This window comes from Pagrus pagrus (genome assembly GCF_965226575.1).
Source record: "Pagrus pagrus genome assembly, chromosome: 8".
Lineage (NCBI taxonomy): Eukaryota > Metazoa > Chordata > Actinopteri > Spariformes > Sparidae > Pagrus > Pagrus pagrus.
The window spans coordinates 17,367,011-17,377,136 of NC_140192.1; the positions used below are offsets into that span (position 1 = coordinate 17,367,011).

General features: G+C 40.3%; 1 long non-coding RNA gene across 1 annotated transcript in view; it reads left to right on the forward strand.

Moving 5' to 3' along the window:
• The window catches only part of LOC311261255, a 66,891-nt gene extending 60,788 nt beyond the window's left edge, over positions 1-6,103 (forward strand). Inside the window, exon 5 of the long non-coding RNA XR_014623120.1 lies at positions 5,917-6,103. This is a non-coding gene — a long non-coding RNA (uncharacterized lncRNA). The remainder of the gene's footprint in view (positions 1-5,916) is intronic.
• Positions 6,104-10,126: the final 4,023 nt, after the last annotated feature.

The following is a 10,126-nucleotide window of genomic DNA, read 5'->3' on the forward strand; positions in this document are numbered from 1 at the left end:
GCTAATGTTAGCATGCTAAAGAAATTGCATTGTGCTTTATGTCCCCCAACATAACGTAATGCTGATAAGTGTGATTGTTTGAGTGCCATTTTCCTCTGAGGTCATTGTCAGGGTGTGAAGCTCAAATGTGGTACTGCTGCGCACTAGGTTCATTCCAATAAATAGACAATCTGATAAATTGTTATCATTTCACTGCTATCCAATTGATCAGCAACTGAAAGGACAATGGATAGTGAACATCCGGAGGGATTTCAGGCCATATTTGGAGGTAAAACAACATATTTGATGACCCATTGGCGTCTGTTAGATAATAGCTAACGTTAGCCTTAAACCCGCTCTTCCAAGCTAACACTACTTTTATAACACAACATTATACAACAAGATAGGAAAAGCTAATTCTAATCAGTGCACATCTTCAACACATTTATTTAAGCCTGGAAGTGAAACACAGTAGTTGAATGCTAATGTTAGCCAATTTCCTATGTTTATACACTGCTGGAGCACAGTAGCATAACATTATCCCAGCATTCAAGCTTCCCACCTTGTGCTTGACGTTACAGGAAAATGGCCGGCATGTGAATATGGTCTGTGCGTGCTAAAGTATACTGTATATGAAGCCTGAGGGGGCATATGGTCAGTTAGTGTTTGTTGGTGTGCACAGTCCACTTGGTCATACATTTTGGGGTGCGCACAGTTGTTGGCGCAGATATCGGCGTGAACCAAAATTAGCGGCTAACATTAGGGATGTAGAGAGTAGGAATTGCCCATCACGTATACTCATGTGTTAGCAATGAGCCTGCTATTGCTAAACATAGCATATGCTAGTGTTGTCTCATTATATTGTCCAAAGTGTTAGCATTTATCCTATGGGATAATAGCATGGAGCCTGCAACTTATTTGGGTAAAGTGTTCACATGATATTAGTGTTCTTAGTGTCACTCAGCATGCTAAACCATTTGTATAAATACTTTTATCAACATAGTTTTTAGCTGCTTTTTAGCATTAGCACATTGACAACCAACAGTGAGTATGTTTGTGTGGATCCTACTGGCTCTCAAGAAAGTGTTAGCAGATGTCTTTTCCGAAGTGTTAGCATGTAGACTACAATCGGTGACCAAGGTGCTTGCTTAAGTGTTTGCATGTGACACCTGTCAGCAGTTTAGTAGGAGCACATGGATGATTTTGTTGGCTATGTCCTCAGTTAAGAGCTAAGAGGCTAATGGGATTCTTAACAGTCCTGTGACATTTTTTGTCCTCTTTTGGTTGGCAAGTATTCAGGTCTCCTTCTTCGTCTTTGTCCCTTGATGTTTGTACTTTGTCGGTATCTCTCCGTCCTTCTCTTAACTTCTCTCTCTCTCTCTCTCTCTCTCTCTCTCTCTCTGTCTCTCTGTCTCTTTATCTCTCAGTCTCTGAGAGAGGTTCAGTTTGGGGAGAGGATGTGGGGAACAGCTGGGCCCCATCACTTCTCATTGCGGGCCTGGGAGAGACGTAGCTGACAGAGTGATGCACAGAGCCTGTCCTTGCTAATGACTGCGCCATTCTCCATCATTATCACCATCATTAGGAAATTAGGGGGACAGAAGGTATTTACTGTAAACCTGCCACCTCCCAAGGAGAGATAAATAGAAACTGATAAATGCGATCGTGTGACGCTGCCTGTCTATTAACCTTCCCATTTTCCAGCTCCAGCATATGCACATTTAACAATCATTAATATTCTCTAATTGGGCCAGATTTTAGCGAGGAAAATAGTCCTGAAGAAGAAGGATTATGTGTTTGTAGGACTTATATGTGCAGTTCTGTGCTACTGGTGTAGAGCTGCAGCACTTGTACACACCACAACTTAAGATGCTGCTTTCAAACTGTGAAATGTGATTTATGTTACAGACAAATAAAATAACAATGCAATGTTTTGTAAAGCATCACAATTTTGTATGAAATGTGCTGACTCTGTCTATTGTGCATTATATGTAGTTTACAGCGAAGACGCCATAGTTCTGTGAATTATTTTGTCAATTTAGCTGTACTGTATGACCAACTATATGCTAATTTACATATAGCTAAGTGCTTGGCGGCACTGCAAAGGCTGATGGTTCAGTGTTTGACTGCTTTACAGCTGGATAACGGCAGGTCAGGACTGCTGTCAAGGGCACACACACAGACAAACCCACAAAAACCACACATGCACCCAATTCTCGTCGCTCTGTCAGAACACTAGCTTGCTCAGCATATAGTTACAATATGTACGTTCTATGTGGGTGCCTACTGTATGAACCACACACACATTCATACGGACAGACATAATTCGCTGGGGGCAAGGAGACTGTCGATTGTAGGATACAGTAGTCTGTTTAGCTTGTACATTTCCAGAGTGACGTGTAACCTTGTTCCTCTCTGGACAGCAGAATGTTTAACAGTTGTTCTGGTCAATGCCACTTAGTTTCACTTTTACTGCATGTTGTCTGAGTTAATTTGTCCTTTAAGTTTCATGTTTTTGCCCCTTTTTTCTTTGGGTTTGAGGCTTATTGTTGCTAAATTTCTTTTGCCTGACTTCTTTCACTTTCTTTTTCTGTCTCACTGAGGAGTATGTTCAGTATTGGTCTTTCTTCCTCTGTAGTAATATTAAGTATTAAGTTCAGGGGATCAACACAATATTTTTTTGACTTAAAAGAAATATAAATCTAAAAAGAAAAATATAAATGACTGTGTGACTTTAACCTTCCTTACGATTGCTTGCATGTGGAAATCATTTTATTTTTAGCGTGATCTGGAAAGATTCAGAGCCATCGCCACAATGAATGAGGACATTTCCACCGAGTGGACTTTATTAGGCATTAAATGGGCACAGCTACGATCCCCAGTGATACATAAGTCATCCAAACAAGAGTGTTTTCAGCTTGGGTGTACTGCTTTTATGTGAGTTAGGATTGCATTGTGTTTATGGTTTGCATCAACACCTGAAAATTATTTTGCGGCCCCAATCTGACGAACATCTATCACATGTTCATTAACTGGTTGTGTGATGATCTCAACATGTGAGTGGGCTGACGAGGGACAAAAAAACATCCTCCTCAAATCACTGACAAAGCCTTAGTGGACGCCATCAATGCAGCTGATGAAATTAGATAACACAAGTGTAATTTTATAATGAAAAACAAAAATGCTGATGTGCATTTGATGCAGCAATTAGGGGGGGTTCCTAATGATGATAATTTGAGTTTTAATTCTGAACCCACTAGTGACTGGCAGAGTCTATCAATTACTGCATTAAAACAGGCCCCAGCTGCAGCAGCCACGGCAGCCGCCTCCCAAATTGTCGTCTAAACTGCTGTCGTCTCCTCTCCCATCGCTCGCCGCCGTAATTGCAGTTTAACCAGTTCATCATAATCACACAACAGTTTCCCCTCTTGGTAGAACAGGGGTGTGATTTTCCCTTCAGACTGTGCGCCATGAAGTGTGTTTGTGTGTACAGATGGCTGTTCTGAGACATATATGGATGAATGTGTGTTTTACATGATAATGCTGTATTTAACCTAATTGGTTATAGTTATACCCCTCAGTTAAGTCATGGTTAGCACCATATAAATGCTAGGATTAAGCATCATATCGCGTTATTTGACCAAATACCTCGATATGAATATTGTGACAATATTGGTACTTTCATAAAACATTAGCACAATGAGATTTTCTGATCAACAGTCATCAGTAATGTGGATATCAGTGTGTAAACACAAGTATTAGAACAAGTGGAACAGTCTGGTAAGTTTAGAAATTGACATAGTTTCACTGTAATGCAGCTTTTAAAGCCGGGAAAAGACAACACCTATTCAATGTCACGATATAACGGTATCCAAAAACGCTGAATTTATTAAAAACTTTGCATGATCGGCAACTAAACTAAGATTCAAACTGCTGAATGTTAATCAAGGTTTTAAGCAGGTCACACAACAAGATTTTATGCTCAGGGACCGGATGTTATATTGTCCTTTTATGCTTTTATCTTTGACATTTTATCAAAGAAACAGTTGTCCATCTTTTCTACTGACAGTTTTCCAGGGGAATATCATGTTACACTTTTTTTTTTCTTTTTTGTACATATTGTTTGCCTGTTCTATAAAGCAGGTTGGGGAATATTTGAAAACGCTCCATACAGTGATAATGCACTGAATTATTATTATTATTATTATTATTATTATTATCATTATTACTACTATTATTATTATTATGGGAATGGGTAACCTGGACATCCTAAATAACTGCTCCCATTTCAAAACTCACCTAAATGAACACACTTAAACACTTGAATGAGGTCGGATTTGAGGCTGCCAACTTGAATGGTGAAAATTGCACTGACAGTAGTGATCATTTCGTGTAGCTGTGATGCACTTATTAGATTCTGTAAAAAAAAATGTCTTTTCAAACGCAAAAAAAAATGTGTATACCTAACCAGTTTACACATACTGATGTATACACAGAGACATGATTAAAACCTAAAAATAGGGTTTCTGTAGCTCCTCTCATTTGGAAAATCTCGCTCTCCTCCGTTGTCTAATTTTTTCTCTTTGAAAGAGCACAAGCAAATTTCAAGGTAGAACAACCCGAGCGTGTTTTTCTGCATCTCAGCCACATGCCACTTAGCATGATCAGCATTTCCACCGCCAGCTGCAGGCTGGAAGACAAACAGGGCGAGTGTGTCACACCGGATACAGACCAATGCGAGCGTGAGCGTGCACTCGTCACTTTATTGGCCGCTTGTGGTGTTGGTGATCTGTAAGATGAAGCTCATTCTGCTGTTTCAGGCATCGTAAATCGCTGTGGATAGAAGCATCAGCTGAATGCCTACAGTGCCAAAATGCCTCTGTTCAGCTGAGAGGGAAAATAACCATGAAGTCTGGTCACTGTGCACACTACAGTGGCAATTTATTGTTGATAAACAAGGCGACGAGAATGCTATAAAGAGGAGTAGACCCCCATTTTTCAGCCTGTGATGCGTTCTCCATATGTGCGAACCAATTGGGATGTTCAGGAGATCTTAAAAGATAGTTTAACAGTGTTACCTGTATCATTTTAATATCAGAAACAATGTGAGACCTTCTAAAGTCAAATGGCACTATTGTTCAGGAGAAGGCAAATCTCTAGTGGCCTCCAGGTGGATGGTGCCTTTCTTCAAGAACAACAGTTTCTCAGTCTTGCAAAGTATATAGGGCTGTACTCTGAGTTGATTCCTCCACCAAAGAATAAAACCATGCGTCAGCGTCGGGAAAACTATATTTCTGAATTCTCCTGGATATTAGATTGCCCCACTCTGAGAGCAGGCTGGACAGGCTGTCAACTTGAAGCAGTTCAAGTGTGCTAAACTTCTTCCTTCATCCGAGAAAATGATACCTTTCTGCCAAAGAAATTATCACATTAACATGTTGTGTCTTGTTAGTTCGCAAGCTAGCCATGAACACATTCAAGAACCACTTCAGTTGAGTGAAGAGTTTCGAAAGAGTCTAAGACAAACATGTTGTGTGTGGTCAGTGTCCGGGTGTTGTTGATCAGCAATGCAATTCCAATGCATAAGCTACCTGGTGGTGTACAGTGTCTCATTTCATCATGCTGTGATGTTTGTCAGCGTTTACTAAACATGACCCTTGAACATGAAATCTCTGAGATGAATTTGGTAATTGATCTCTTCATTGAACATTCACAGAGAAAGAAAATAAACCTCCTTCCCCAAAGTATTTCTTGAACACACAGACTCAAGCACATGCAGTATAAACATAAGCACCATCGTAACCCTTCACTCAGCATGTCATTAGTCCTGCATAATCACATCTTAAATCTCACCACACATCCAAACATCTCTCTCTCTCTCTCTCTCTCTCTCTCTCTCTCTCTCCCTCTCTCTCTCTCTCTCTCTCTGTCCAGCAGACCCATAAAGCACGATCGGCGATGTTGCACTCGTGTCCAAATATTTCCAGAAGAGCAGACGAAGAAAGAAGTCGGGAGGCTGGATCAGCTGGCCTGTGATCTCCTGTGCGAGCCAAGCTGTCTGATTGGCTGGAGGGCTGGAGGGCCATCTTGCCTCCCTGGCAGGCAAGTGGCTCAAGCAGTTTGGTTGAGGAGGTGTGTGTGCGTGTGTGTGTGTATGGGGGTGAGAGGGGGTAAGAACTTGGAAAAGCAGAGGGTGAAAATGTGTGGGTGTCGGAGTGTTGGGAGGAGAGGGTTTTATGACTGAGAACTGTGAAGATGAGGAAGAGATGGCTTTTCCGAGTGTGTGTGTGTGTGTGTGTGTGTGTGTGTGTGTGTGTGTGTGTGTGTGTGTGTGTGTGTGTGTGTGTGTCTGTGTGTCTGTGTGTGCGTGTGTGTGTTTGCATGTGTGCATTGTAGCATATGTGTGTTTGTGTGTAGAAGGGAATCTGCATGTTCTGAATCTGAAAATGTCTTAAATGGTCCAAAGGACTGAAACACAAAAACACACAGAAAATGCTACTTTTTTTCTCACATGCGAAAAAAGTGTGATTTTCATTTGCTTGTGTAAACAAAAATGAAATAATTTAATTTAAATATTTTTTAAAAATAATTTAGCTGAAACTAAAACCACCCGGAGAAAATGTCTTAGAAATTCAAACTACTTGATTCCACTGGGCATCTTTGTGACACGCTATTGTTCCGCCCTCTGTTCGGCTTATCCACGGGGAGCTTTTCAGAAGCCTGATATTGTTGAATTGCTCTGATTCGTCATTTTGTCTTGATTTTTGTGCGTCGACCGTAGGTTAGCAGAAAATGAAAATGGTTTTGTTGTTTGTCTTTTTTAAGTATGTTTATTGTAATATTGTGTGTAGTGTGTGTGTGTGTGTGTGTGTGTGTGTGTGTGTGTGTGTGTGTGTGTGTGTGTGCGCGCGTGTGCGCGCGTGCGTGCGTGACTGTGTTGAATGAGACTGAACAAGAAGACTAAATTGTTGCTCGTTATGGCTCTGTTTTTATGTTTAAAATGTGTCCTTTTTCATCTGAATAGACTACAAAAAACACATTTAGTCAAACATTTTCTTGGTTATTTTCTGACTTACTTTACATGGTCAAAAGTATGTGGACAGAGATTTGCTCCAATTTAGCCACAAGAGCATTAGTGAGATCCAACAGTGATGTTGGGTGATGATTGTCATGTTGAAACAGGGAAGGGATGATCGCAAACTCTTTACATAAAGTTAGAATCACACAATCATTAACTGAGGCATCTAAGTGAAGGATGAAAGACACACCTCTCCCTTTTTTGTGACCTATATTACATCAGAATCCAAACCGAATGTTAAATTGTGTAAAATGAATGTAATCCCATTTGTATATACTCCATCAATTACAACTTTATCCTGATCACACATGAAATAATGTTTGTTTATGGATGATGAAACATTTACAGCTCATGGTGTATTTTTATACATATGCAGCCTCAGATGGTGAAGTGAGCCTGTGGACGGGCGGGTCAGAGCGTAGCAGCAGGCCAGCGTTGGTTCTGCTCTGGGCTGTAGCAGGGACACAGTACAGGCTGAAATGTTAAACCAAGGTCCTTTGTGTTATTGCTGACATTATGTCTCATTCCCTAATTCTCCCCCAGCATGCACTTTTGATGATTGTACAGCACACGCAGACATAGACACTGAGTGGGCGTAGTGGAGTAGGACAGATAATGACCAGTACTTGTACTGTCATAGCCGCTAACGCCAGAACAGCAGGGGGCTTTTGACCCTCCCACTTCAGCTGCCTGGTCCTCATCTTAAAAGATATCATTGTACCGGCAGTCATTTCACAGTGCATGTGGAGTATATCTTTACTTTTTAAGACTTGCTTTATTGTAAAAATACAGACTTTGCAGTGTCAGTGCTAGCTTGAAACAGCAGTTTGAGCTAAAAAAAAATTGATGGATTTTCTGCCAGTGGAATCTGTTTTTTAACAATGACTAAACAAGAAGAAATTTGATTAATATAAACATGATGTCTTATGATCATTCTGTCAGAGGAATACACTTCCTCAACACAGACAATATATCAAAGGATCCTAACACACCAAGCCAATCTTAAAAACTTGGCTGATCAAGTGTGTCCCCTTACATTTCATATTGAATAAAGAAGCAAAGAGTCAGACACCTTTGTAGTTGATTTGACAAACTTGTAAGCAAACAGTTGCTAAGATACACCTTCACCTCGATCATTTACTCTGAGTCATGTTTGTGTCCACCTGATAAATGTAGGTCCAACATTCACTCTCTTATAGCTCTGATGTTGGTCTCTGCAAACTCCTGAGGGAAATATCTGACTCGTTAGCTGCTAAATGCTCCACTGTGTTCACCAGCTACTCTCTCAATGTGTCTGTCTGTCGTTTGGTGCCGGGTAAGCAGTGTACGATGAGTTTTTAGAGCATTTTCTCTGAAAACAGCTGCCTGCTGCCGCCGAAAACGACACTTTGAGAGCAGTGAGAGTGAACCCAAACAGGAAAGTTGTGGGCCGGAAAGCTTAACAATGAGCTGAAACTTGCCATAAAGCTGCAGATTCGGGTGATATTTCTGTTCCCAAGCAACCCCTTTCATGGTGAAAACGATGAACTGATAAAAATATCAGTTATAGCTTACCAGAACAAAATTTGTGTTACCTGTCCATAAGCAACAGTGATTAAGAAGAGTTTTAGATTTCATGTGCAATCCATTAAATGTCAAAGGTGAGTCCATTTAAACACCAAATACACAATAATGGACAAAGTGGACACATTACAGCTGTGTCATCCAGATCAACTTGAACTCTAATCAACACAGTTGTCCACATCAGTGACATAACAGCTAATGCTTTATGCATGTAACTGCTTTTTGGACTTAGGAGCATGCTGGATAGATTGAGTTTAGTCAGACAGGTGCAACCAGTGAGATACTGCTTTATGTGGCCAGTGTGGTAACAGTTGTGAGACCTACACACTGGACACATTAACATGAGCACCTGCACATTATGTTGCAATCAGAAACAACAATTCAAAGCTCAACTGCAGATTAAATCTTTCACCATCTCCAGTGGTGGTGTCAGTCCCTGTGTTTCTGTGCGTGTGTGTGTGGTATGACATCATCCAGTGTGGGGCTTTGTTGCTGTGACACCCATGGCCTTCTGGAGCCCAGACACCCCCTGTGGAGACCAGAGAGACGTGTCACCTTGATCACTGTGTCCCCGGGAGACTGCCATGCCACACACACTCACACAATCACACACACACTCAAATTTAAATTACTGTGGTTGCAGGGACTTCCTCTAAATACATTTATCCCCTAATCTTGATGGTAACCTGTTACTAATAATGATAAATCCAACCAACTGCCAGTCTCTCACTTTAGAGGTGTTTATTCACCTTTTATCCTTGTGAGGACCTCCTCCGTTACCTGAAATTTGATATTGATGGCTATAACTCTGTTATCTATTCCAAAGATTATCCCCTAGAAATACATTTTATTGCTTTAATTACCTATGGTAAAATGAGAGTCAACCAAAAGGTAATCATGTCATTAAAATACACTAGTTTAAGCATAGTTTTGTCAGTGGACATAAAAAAAGACAATGAATGAAACTACATATTGAGCGTCTTCAAAAAAGTTTAGTCTAATCACATCCATGATTGTGTAAACCAGAGAAAAAAACAGGAAAGATGTTTCTAATAATTTACTATTAAAGTTTATCCAGTAATTAAAATGTATTTCAGTAATATGTGCAGATTTCCATCTTATTCCAGTAATTATTGAGATAATACCACATTATCATTTTTGGCCAAGATGATTATACTGTTAATATTGACAAAGATTAGATAAGTATCCCTGTGAGGATTTTCTGTTACTGCAACAGTAAAAGTTAAAGAAATACAAGACAACGCAATAAATAAATAAAAACACCTGCACGAACAAGTTGTGTGTTTGAGCACTTGTCTTCTGGTTGAATATGTTACTGTACATTGAATCCAGCAGTGGGTTAACACATATGGATGGATATATGAGAAGGCAGCATCTAGCTTTACATGATCAAGATGATTTCACAGTCATCAAATCAATTAGGAGCCAGAAGACAATATGGATGTCGGCTGGCCAGCGGCTTTAGCCTCCCACTGGGGAAATCTT